The sequence below is a fragment of the Rattus norvegicus genome, chromosome Y, assembly GCF_021556685.1.
Source record: "Rattus norvegicus strain SHRSP/BbbUtx chromosome Y, alternate assembly SHRSP_T2T, whole genome shotgun sequence".
In the NCBI taxonomy this organism is placed as follows: domain Eukaryota; kingdom Metazoa; phylum Chordata; class Mammalia; order Rodentia; family Muridae; genus Rattus; species Rattus norvegicus.
In genome coordinates, this window is record NC_141555.1 from 17,538,614 (window position 1) to 17,550,931 (window position 12,318).

The window sequence follows — 12,318 nt, forward strand, 5'->3', positions numbered from 1 at the left end:
TGGCCCACACATATACAGCCACCAAACTAGATAAGATGGATGAAGCAAAGAAGTGCAGGCCGACAGGAACCGGATTTAGATCTCTCTTGAGAGACACAGCCAGATTACAGAAATACGTAGGCAAATGTCAGCAGCAAACCACTAAGCTGAGAGTGCGACCCTTCTGATGGAGTCAGAGCAAGGCCTGAAAGACCTGAAAGGGATTTAGACCCAATTTGACCAAAAATGCCAACCAACCAGAGCTTCCAGAGACTAAGCTACTACCCAAAGGCTATACAAGAACTGATCCTAGGATCCAAAATCATAGGTATCACTGAATGCCTATTAGGGGCACCAGTGAAAGGGGAAGTCTTTCGTCCTCCCAAGACTGAACCCCCAGTAAATGGCATTGTTGGGAGAAGGGCAGTAATGTGGGGGGGATAGGGAGAGGGGAGTGAGAAGGGCTAGGAAAATGTTAACCTGGGAACCTGGAAAGGGAATAAAATTTGAAATGTAAATAAGAAATTCCCATGTTAAAAATTGAAGAAAAAAAAAACACTCCTTCTGGAAGAGGAGAATGTATGATTTTCCGTTCAGGATCTGTGGGAACAATTTTGGACACTTGGGCAAATGTGGAATAATCCTATAGAACATTGGAAACTTTTGGTTATTTCCGGAAAGTCTTGGGTGGGTAGGAACATCTTGGATAAAAATTGGAGATCCAAGTTCTCCATGTCTAGATAGGGAAGGATTTTGGGAACCTGGAATGTGTGGGGAAATTAACTGTCCCAGTTTGTCAGTAGAAGAGTCAGCAGAAGGTGGCCCAGGCACAGTGTGACCTTCTTTGAATCTTTCACTGTTCTCTCCAGTACTGTGTTTTGTAGATGTTGCAGGCACTCTGTTTACCAACTCGTCAAAGACCATATGTTCTTCAAACCCAGTAGACATAACCCGCTTTTTTTTTTCAACTTCCCAAGAATGTGCACTAAAGATGAGGCCACTTTTTTTCTAGTAGCAGGATGTAAAGCAGATGTTCTGGTATCCCTGGTCAGTGGGTTACTCAGTGATCTGCTCTCCTTGGTCATTGGATTACCCATGCCCTCAGGAACCCTCAGAGGAAGTGGAACAGTCCATTTCTTGTTTTCTGTCAGTTCCCTTCTGGGGTCTAGGGCCCTCTTATTGACTCAAGCCTTTATATGATCTTTGAGTTTCTGTAGCTTTTGTGTAACATGAGCATCAGGTTTTTTGAGTCTCTGGTTTTCATAGGGTTTTGTGCATCTGAACTTGTGCCGAGTCCGTCTAAGAGGTCCCGGAGATGCAAAGTCGCTCGAGTCTCTGCTGTTCAGATGCTTCCCCCGTGGGGGTAGGATGTTGTAATCTGATTGGGGGACACTGAAGGGGGTCCCAGGCGGTGTAGTCTGGGAATCCTATAACTGACTCCCCTATTGCACTCCGGTGTTGTAATCATCTTGGGGGACACTGAAGAGGTTCCCAGGCCATGAAGGCTGGGAATTCGGAGGCGCATGGTCAGAGGGTAAAGTCCGGGATGAGGCTCGCTGGCCTCTCTCCACCCATCTGGCCGTTTAGTCGTTAAGGAAATTAAACAAAAAATGTCGAATGGGCTACTACCACGTGAAGGGGCAGTGAATGTACTTGCCAGTCGTGAGTCATGGTGAGCATCGTTTGAGCTGTATCCTTTGAGTATTGCTCTCTCTCCCGAGAACTGTGGAAAAGACCAGAAGGCAAAGCAGGGAAATCTCGAGTGACCGTTGATCTCAGGAAACAACCAAAGCTCGAGAGGGGCTGTCCTCGAGTTTTCACGGGGCAGTAGGGACGTCTGCATGCATAGTAGCGACGTCTGTGCCGTGCAGTCGCAAGATCTGCATGGGGAAATCGCGAGGTCTGCACGGGCAGTCGCGAGGTCTGCACGGGCAGTCGCGAGGTCTGCACGACCCAACCAGGAGATGCCTCACTTATCAGTTCTGCTTGTAGTATCGGGGCGATCATCCAAGCTTTCTGAATGAGGAGGAACCCTGTCGACTCTCTTCCTTTGAGTGCAGGGTGCTACCTGCTTTGTGCACACTGTCATGGGACAAGACAAGGGATTCCTGAAGGAGCAACATGAATGGAAATGGCAAAGGGTGCTTTAGGAGACTGTGGTGTCAATCGCCTCTTACACATGCATTGGTGAAGTGATGTGCCTTGGAACCTCCTAACCGAATGTGAAAGGTTGATCCAGACCCTTGATCCTCAGTGACTGAAGGGACTAGAAAATCACTGGTGGACTGTGTTAAGGAATAAACATGAGATAGGATTTGTATAGAGCATTGAATGCATGGGATTGATATGAGAATTCCATGTGAGTTTCAGGTGTTACTGTGATGCTTATGCTTGATGTATCACTGGTTTTTTTTTGTTTGTTTGCCTAAAGCTCTTAATATTCTTTCCTTGATGATATTTTTGAAATACTGAGTATGCTATACAATGGAATATATTTTCTCTAGTCACATATATTGAAATTCTAAGTGTCTCTTGACATTCTGTGCAATGGCCAGAAATCCTGGGATGATATCAATACTGGTAAGTTGATTGAACACAATCTGTGTTACAAGCTTTGGTTTAAATAATTCTTTTGGTGACCCCTGATTAGATTGTATAAATATCTCCTGCCTTTTACAGACATATCTACAACCACTCATCCTTGGAGAAAGGAGTTAACTGTTATGCCTTCTTTGAATGAAGAGGAAGATATAAGGGTACACTCCTGAAAGAAACAAGATATTAGGTACTGTAGGAAGAAATATGCATCTAGGTAAAAATAAATGTTCCAAGCTAACCTGTGCAGTAAAATAATGTATGAAAAATACCACTCCTTTATTATTAGTATTATTATCAATTGTATTTCCTTCCATTTCAAATATTACCCCCTTCCTGGTCCCACTCAATAAACCCCACCACCACATACTCTTCCTATTTTTCTCTAAGAGGGTGTGTCCCCAACACCCCCATTCGTTCTTACCTCACCCCTGTAAAATCACTCTTCTCTGAATTGTTCTTCTCTGGGACATCAAGCATCCAAAGGACCAAGTGCTTCCCTTTCACTGATGTGAGAGGAGGCAGTTCTCTGCTACATATGTAGGGTACCAGACCATGTATATTCAATGGTAGGTTGTTAGGTCCATGGGAGCCCTGAGGGGTCTGGTTAATTGAAATCATTGTTCTACCTCTAATTACAATCCCCTTCAGCTCCTTCAGCCCATCCCCTACATCTTCCATTGGGATATCTAGGCTCAGTTCAATGGTTGGCTGTGAATATCTGCATCTGTCTCAGTCAGGTGTTGGCAAAGACTCTCAGAGGACAGCCATACCACACTCCTGTTTGCAAGCAGATATCAGCAGCAACAACAGTGTCCATTTTGGTGTCTACAGATCTCTGGATGGCCTTTCCTTCAGCCTCTGCTCCATATTTGCCCTGCATTTCCACTAGACAGGGATAACTCTGATTTAATAATAGATGGGTGAGTGGTCCCATCCTTGCACTGGGGGCCATCTCTATCTACTGCAGGTGGTGTCTTCATGTTCAATTTCACTGTTGTTGTTGATGTTGGCTAATGTCATCACTGTTGGGTCCAGGGAACCTGTCACATCCCTAGTATCTGGGACATTCTAGAGATTACCATCTTACCAGTGAGTGCATGCTATGTGCCTTTTTTTGTTTTTGGGTTAATTCACTCAGGATGATATTTTCTAGTATCATCCATTTGCCTATGAATTTCCTGAAGTCATTCCTTTTAATAGCTGAGTACCACACCATTGTGTAAACGGACCACATTTTATGAGTCTGTTTCTCTTTTGAGAGACATCTGGGTTCTTTCCAGCTTCCATCTGTTATAAATAAGGCTGCTATGAACATAGTGGAGCATGTGTCCTTGTTGTAGGTTGGTGCAAGTTTTGGGTATATGCCATCAAATGGTACAGCTGGATCCTCAAGTAGTAAATACTATGTTCAAGTTTCTGAAGAACCTCCAGCCTGGTTTGCAGAGTGGTTTTAAGAGCTTGCAATTTCAACAGTGACAGTGGATTCCTTTCTCTCCACACCCGTGCCAGAGTCAGATGTCACCTGACTTTTTTATTTTAGCCATTCTGACTGGTATGAGGTAGAATCTCAGGATTGTTTTGATTGACTTCTCCCAATCAAACGAGTAAGGATGTTGAACATTTCTTTAGGTGCTTCTCAGTCATTCAGTATTCATCAGTTGAGAATTTTTGTTTAGAACTTTAGCCCACTATTAAAGAGTGTTATTTGATTCTCTGGAGGATAGCATATTGAGTTTTTTGTATATATTGGATATTAGCGCTCCATCGGATATAGCATTGGTAAGATCTTTTCCCAATTTGTTTCTTGCTATATGGAAGTAATGACAGTGTCCTTTGCCTTACAGAAACTTTGAAATTTTATGAAGTTTCATTTTTTCAATTTTTGATCTTAGAACAAAAGCCTGTGGTGTTCTAATTAGGAAATTTTCCCCAGTACCAATGTGTTCAAAGTTTTTCCTTCCTTTTTCATCAGTTAGTTTCAGTGTATCTGGTTTTATTTGGAGGTCTTTTTTAATTTTTTTTATATATTTGAGTATTTCTTATTTACATTTCAAATGCTATTCCCTTTCCCGGTTATCAGGCAAACATCCTCCTATTCCCTCCCCCTCCTCTTCTATATGGGTGTTCCCATCCCCACCCTCCCCCCATTGCCGCCCTCCCCTCAACAATCACTTTCACTGGGGGTTAAATCTTAGCAGGACTAAGGGCTTCCTGTTCCACTGGTGATCTTTACTTGGAGGACTTTAATCCACTTGTACTTGAACTTTGTAAAAGGAGATAGGAATGTATTGATTTGCATTCTTCTACATTCTGCCCTTCAGGTGAAACAGCACATTTTAAAAAAAAAAATGCTATCTTTTTTTTCCACTGGATGGTTTTAGATCCTTTATCAATTTTCAACTGGCCATAGCTGTGTGAGTTCATTTCTGCGTCTTCAATTCTATTCCATTGATCTACCTGCCTGTCTCAATACCATACGAAACAGTTTTTCATCACCATTTCTCTGTAATACAACTCTGCTCAGGGATGGTGATTTCCCCAAAATGCTTTTTTTTTTTTATTAACTTGAGTATTTCTTATATACATTTCGAGTGTTATTCCCTTTCCCAGTTTCCGGGCAAACATCCCCCTCCCCCCTCCCCTTTCTTATCGGTGTTCCCCTCCCCACCCTCCCCCCATTGTCCCCCTCCCCCCAACAGTCTAGTTCACTGGGGGTTCAGTCTTAGCAGGACCCAGGGCTTCCCCTTCCACTGGTGCTCTTACTAGGATATTCATTGCTACCTATGAGGCCAGAGTCCAGGGTCAGTCCATGTATAGTCTGTAGGTAGTGGCTTAGTCCCTGGAAGCTCTGGTTGCTTGGCATTGTTGTACATATGGGGTCTTGAGCCCCTTCAAGCTCTTCCAGTTCTTTCTCTGATTCCTTCAACGGGGGTCCTATTCTCAGTTCACTGGTTTGCTGCTGGTATTCGCCTCTGTATTTGCTGTATTCTGGCTGTGTCTCTCAGGAGCGATCTACATCCGGCTCCTGTCGGTCTGCACTTCTTTGCTTCATCCATCGTGTCTAATTGGATGGGTGCACATGAATGGGCCACATGTGGGGCAGGCTCTGAATGGGTGTTCCTTCAGTCTCTGTTTTAATCTTTGCCTCTCTCTTCCCTGCCAAGGGTATTCTTGTTCCCCTTTTAAAGAAGGAGTGAACCATTCACATTTTGATCATCCGTCTTGAGTTTCATTTGTTCTAGGCATTTAGGGTAATTCAAGCATTTGGGCTAATAGCCACTTATCAGTGAGTGCAGACCATGTATGTCTTTCTGTGTTTGGGTTAGCTCACTCAGGATGATATTTTCCAGTTCCAGCCATTTGCCTACGAATTTCATAAAGTCGTTGTTTTTGATAGCTGAGTAATATCCCATTGTGTAGATTACCACATTTTCTGTATCCATTCCTCTGTTAAAGGGCATCTGGGTTCTTTCCAGCTTCTGGCTATTATAAATAAGGCTGCAATGAACATAGTGGAGCACGTGTCTTTTTTATATGTTGGGGCATCTTTTGGGTATATGCCCAAGAGAGGTATAGCTGGATCCTCAGGCAGTTCAATGTCCAATTTTCTGAGGAACCTCCAGACTGATTTCCAGAATGGTTGTACCAGTTTGCAATCGCAGCAACAATGGAGGAGTGTTCCTCTTTCTCCACATCCTCGCCAGCATCTGTTGTCCACTGAGTTTTTGATCTTAGCCATTCTCACTGGTGTGAGGTGAAATCTCAGGGTTGTTTTGATTTGCATTTCCCTTATGACTAAAGATGTTGAACATTTCTTTAGGTGTTTCTCCGCCATTCGGCATTCCTCAGCTGTGAGTTCTTTGTTTAGCTCTGAGGCCCATTTTTTAATAGGGTTATTTGTTTCCCTGTATTCTAACTTCTTGAGTTCTTTGTATATTTTGGATATAAGCCCTCTATCTGTTGTAGGATTGGTAAAGATCTTTTCCCAATCTGTTGGTTGCTGTTTTGTCCTAACCACAGTGTCCTTTGCCTTACAGAAGCTTTGCAGTTTTATAAGATCCCATTTGTCAATTCTTGATCTTAGAGCGTAAGCCATTGGTGTTTTGTTCAGGAAATTTTTTCCAGTGCCCATGTGTTCCAGATGCTTCCCTAGTTTTTCTTCTATTAGTTTGAGTGTGTCTGCTTTGATGTGGAGGTCCTTGATCCACTTGGACTTAAGCTTTGTACAGGGTGATAAGCATGGATCGATCTGCATTCTTCTACATGTTGACCTCCAGTTGAACCAGCACCATTTGCTGAAAATGCTATCTTTTTTCCATTGGATGGTTTTGGCTCCTTTGTCAAAAATCAAGTGACCATATGTGTGTGGGTTCATTTCTGGGTCTTCAATTCTATTCCATTGGTCTTTCTGTCTGTCTCTGTACCAATATCATGCAGTTTTTATCACTATTGCTCTGTAATACTGCTTGAGTTCAGGGATAGTGATTCCCCCTGAAGTCCTTTCATTGTTGAGGATAGCTTTAGCTATCCTGGGTTTTTTGTTATTCCAGATGAATTTGCAAATTGTTCTGTCTAACTCTTTGAAGAATTGGGTTGGTATTTTGATGGGGATTGCATTGAATCTGTAGATTGCTTTTGGAAAAATGGCCATTTTTACTATATTAATCCTGCCAATCCATGAGCATGGGAGATCTTTCCATCTTTTGAGGTCTTCTTCAATTTCCTTCTTCAGTGTCTTGAAGTTCTTATTGTACAGATCCTTTACTTGCTTTGTTAAAGTCACTCCGAGGTACTTTATATTATTTGGGTCTATTATGAAGGGTGTCGTTTCCCTAATTTCTTTCTCGGCTTGTTTCTCTTTTGTATAGAGGAAGGCAACTGATTTATTTGAGTTAATTTTATACCCAGCCACTTTGCTGAAGTTGTTTATCAGATTTAGTAGTTCTCTGGTGGAACTTTTGGGATCACTTAAATATACTATCATATCATCTGGAAATAGTGATATTTTGACTTCTTCTTTTCCGATCTGTATCCCCTTGACATCCTTTTGTTGTCTGATTGCTCTGGCTAGAACTTCAAGAACTATATTGAATAAGTAGGGAGAGAGTGGGCAGCCTTGTCTAGTCCCTGATTTTAGTGGGATTGCTTCAAGTTTCTCTCCATTTAGTTTAATGTTAGCAACTGGTTTGCTGTATATGGCTTTTACCATGTTCAGGTATGGGCCTTGAATTCCTATTCTTTCCAGGACTTTTATCATGAAGGGGTGTTGAATTTTGTCAAATGCTTTCTCAGCATCTAATGAAATGATCATGTGGTTTTGTTCTTTCAGTTTGTTTATATAATGGATCACGTTGATGGTTTTCAGTATATTAAACCATCCCTGCATGCCTGGGATGAAGCCTACTTGATCATGGTGGATGATTGTTTTGATGTGCTCTTGGATTCCGTTCGCCAGAATTTTGTTGAGTATTTTTGCGTCGATATTCATAAGGGAAATTGGTCTGAAGTTCTCTTTCTTTTTTGGGTCTTTGTGTTTTAGCTATAAGAGTAATTGTGCTTCGTAGAAGGTATTCGGTAGTGATCCATCTGTTTCAATTTTGTGGAATAGTTTGGATAATATTGGTATGAGGTCTTCTATGAAGGTTTGATAGAATTCTGCACTAAACCCGACTGGACCTGGGCTCTTTTTGGTTGGGAGACCTTTAATGACTGCTTCTATTTCCTTAGGAGTTATGGGGTTGTTTACCTGGTTTATCTGTTCCTGATTTAACTTCGGTACCTGGTATCTGTCTAGGAAATTGTCCATTTCCTGAAGATTTTCAAGTTTTGTTGAATATAGTTTTTTGTAGTAAGATCTGATGATTTTTTGAATTTCCTCCGAATCTGTTGTTATGTCTCCCTTTTCATTTCTGATTTTGTTAATTTGGACGCACTCTCTGTGTCCTCTCGTTAGTCTGGCTAAGGGTTTATCTATCTTGTTGATTTTCTCAAAGAACCAACTTTTGGTTCTGTTGATTCTTTCTATGGTCCTTTTTGTTTCTACTTGGTTGATTTCAGCTCTGAGTTTGATTATTTTCTGCCTTCTACTCCTCCTGGGTGTATTTGCTTCTTTTTGTTCTAGATCTTTTAGGTGTGCTGTCAAGCTGCTGACATATGCTCTTTCCTGTTTCTTTCTGCAGGCACTCAGCGCTATGAGTTTTCCTCTTAGCACAGCTTTCATTGTGTCCCATAAGTTTGGGTATGTTGTACCTTCATTTTCATTAAATTCTAAAAAGTTTTTAATTTCTTTCTTTATTTCTTCCTTGACCAGGTTATCAATGAGTAGAGCATTGTTCAATTTCCAAGTATATGTTGACATTCTTCCTTGATTGTTATTGAAGACCAGTTTTAGGCCGTGGTGGTCCAATAGCACGCATGGGATTATTTCTATTTTTCTGTAGCTGTTGAGGCCCGTTTTTTGACCAATTATATGGTCAATTTTGGAGAAAGTACCATGAGGAGCTGAGAAGAAGGTATATCCTTTTGCTTTAGGATAGAATGTTCTATAAATATCCGTTAGGTCCATTTGGCTCATGACTTCTCTTAGTCTGTCTACATCTCTGTTTAATTTCTGTTTCCACGATCTGTCCATTGATGAGAGTGGGGTGTTGATCTCTCCCACTATTACTGTGTGAGGTCCAATGTGTGTTTTGAGCTTTAGTAAGGTTTCTTTTACATATGTAGGTGCCCTTGTATTTGGGGCATAGATATTTAGGATTGAGAGTTCATCTTGGTGGATTTTTCCTTTGATGAATATGAAGTGTCCTTCCTTATCTTTTTTGATGACTTTCAGTTGAAAATTGATTTTATTTGATATTAGAATGGCTACTCCAGCTTGCTTCTTTTGACCATTTGCTTGGAAAGTTGTTTTCCAGCCTTTCACTCTGAGGTAGTGTCTGTCTTTGTCTCTGAGGTGTGTTTCCTGTAGGCAGCAGAATGCAGGATCCTCGTTGCGTATCAAGTTTGTTAATCTATTTCTTTTTATTGGGGAGTTGAGGATATTGATATTGAGAGATATTAAGGAATAGTGGTTATTGTTTCCCGTTATATTCATATTTGAATGTGAGGTTATGTTTGTGTGCTTTCATTCTCTTTGTTTTGTTGCCAAGACGATTAGTTTCTTGCTTCTTCTAGGGTATAGCTTGCCTCCTTTTGTTGGGCTTTACCATTTATTATACTTTGTAGTGCTGGATTTGTAGAAAGATATTGTGTAAATTTGGTTTCGTCATGAAATGTCTTGGTTTCTCCATCTATGTTAATTGAGAGTTTTGCAGGATACAGTAACCTGGGCTGGCATTTGTGTTCTCTTATGGTCTGTATGACATCAGTCCAGGATCTTCTGGCCTTCATAGTTTCTGGCGAGAAGTCTGGTGTGATTCTGATAGGTCTGCCTTTATATGTTACTTGACCTTTTTCCCTTACTGCTTTTACTATTCTTTCTTTATTTTGTGCATTTGGTGTTTTGACTATTATGTGACGGGAGGTGTTTCTTTTCTGGTCCAATCTATTTGGAGTTCTGTAGGCATCTTGTATGCCTATGGGTATCTCTTTTTTTAGGTTAGGGAAGTTTTCTTCTATGATTTTGTTGAAGATATTTACTGGACCTTTGAGCTGGGAGTCTTCACTCTCTTCTATACCTATTATCCTTAGGTTTGATCTTCTCATTGAGTCCTGGATTTCCTGTATGTTTTGGACCAGTAGCTTTTTCCGCTTTACATTATTTTTGACAGTTGAGTCAATGATTTCTATGGAATCTTCTGCTCCTGAGATTCTCTCTTCCATCTCTTGAATTCTGTTGGTGAGGCTTGTATCTACAGCTCCTTGTCTCTTCTTTTGGTTTTCTATATCCAGGGTTGTTTCCATGTGTTCTTTCTTGATTGCTTCTATTTCCATTTTTAATTCCTTCAACTGTTTGATTGTGTTTTCCTGGAATTCTTTCAGGGATTTTTGTGATTCCTCTCTGTAGGCTTCTACTTGTTTATTAATGTTTTCCTGTGTTTCCCTAAGTGTGTTCATGTCTTTCTTGAAATCCTCCAGCATCATGATCAAATATGATTTTGAAACTAGATCTTGCTTTTCTGGTGTGTTTGGATATTTCATGTTTGTTTTGGTGGGAGAATTGGGCTCCGATGATGGCATGTAGTCTTGTTTTCTGTTGCTTGGGTTCCTGCGCTTGCCTCTCGCCATCAGATTATCTCTAGTGTTACTTTGTTCTGCTATTTCTGACAGTGGCTAGACTGTCCTATAAGCCTGTGTGTCAGGAGTCCTGTAGACCTGTTTTCCTCTCTTTCAGTCAGTTATGGGAACAGAGTGTTCTGCTTTCGGGTGTGTAGTTTTTCCTCTCTACAGGTCTTCAGCTGTTCCTGTGGGCCTGTGTCTTGAGTTCACCAGGCAGCTTTCTTGCAGCAGACAAGTTGGTCTTACCTGTGGTCCTGAGGCTCAAGTTTGCTCGCGGGGTGCTGCCCAAGGGATCTCTGCAGCGGCAGCAACCAGGAAGACCTGTGCTGCCCCTTCCGGGAGCTTCAGTGCACCAGGGTTCCAGATGGCCTTTGGTGTTTTCCTCTGGCGTCTGAGATGTATGTACAGAGAGCAGTCTCTTCTGGTTTCCCAGGCTTGTCTGCCTCTCTGAAGGTTCAGCTCTCCCTCCCACGGGATTTGGGTGCAGAGAACTGTTTATCCGGTCTGTTTCCCTCAGGTTCCGGCGGTGTCTCAGGCAGGGGTCCTGCCGCTCCTGGGCCCTCCCCCACGGGAGCCCAGAGGCCTTATACAGTTTCCTCTTGGGCCAGGGATGTGGGCTGGGGTGGCAGTGTTGGTGGTCTCTTCCGCTCTGCAGCCTCAGGAGTGCCCACCTGATCAGGCGGTGAGGTCTCTTTCCCACAGGGTCTGGGAGCAGAGAGCTGCTGCGGGCCCGGGATCCGCGGGCGTGGGACCCCCGGCAAACACAGGACGTGCCCGGTCCTAGATGAACTCTGCCTCTGTGTGTCCCGATCTCACCAGGCATCTCTCTTGCAGCAGACAAGTTTGTCTTACCTGTGGTCCTGAGGCTCAAGTTTGCTCGCGGGGTGCTGCCCAAGGGCTCTCTCCCCAAAATGCTTTTAATTTTGAGAATTGTTTTCCCTATCCTGGGATTTATTTTATTACAAATGAATTTGCAAACTGTCATTTTTATGTCTGTGAAGAATTCAGTTGGAATATTGATGGGGTTTGCATTGAAAATGTAGGTTGCTTTTGGCAAGATGGCCATTTTTACAATATTAATCCTGCCAATACATGAACATGGGAGATCTTTCTAATTTCTGATAGCTTCAATTTATTTCTTCAAAGACTTGTGTCTTTGTAATGTATATCTTTCACTTCCTTGGTTAGAGTCAATATGACGTATTCTATATGCTTTTTGACTTTTGTTAAGGGTGTCATTTCCATAATTTCTTTCTCAGCCTATTTCTATTTTGAGTAGAGGAAGGCTACTGATTTGTTTGAATCAATTATATATTCTGCCACTCTCCTAAAGTTGTTTTTCAGGCTTAGTAGTTCACTGGGGTAATTTGTGGGGTCACATCATCGGCATATAGTGACATTTTGAATACTTCCTTAGCAATATGTATCCCTTTACCTCCAATTGTTTTCTAATTACTCTGGCTAGGGCTTCAAATACTATGTTGAAAAGGTAGGGAGAGAGTGTGTGTCCTTGTCTAGTTCCTG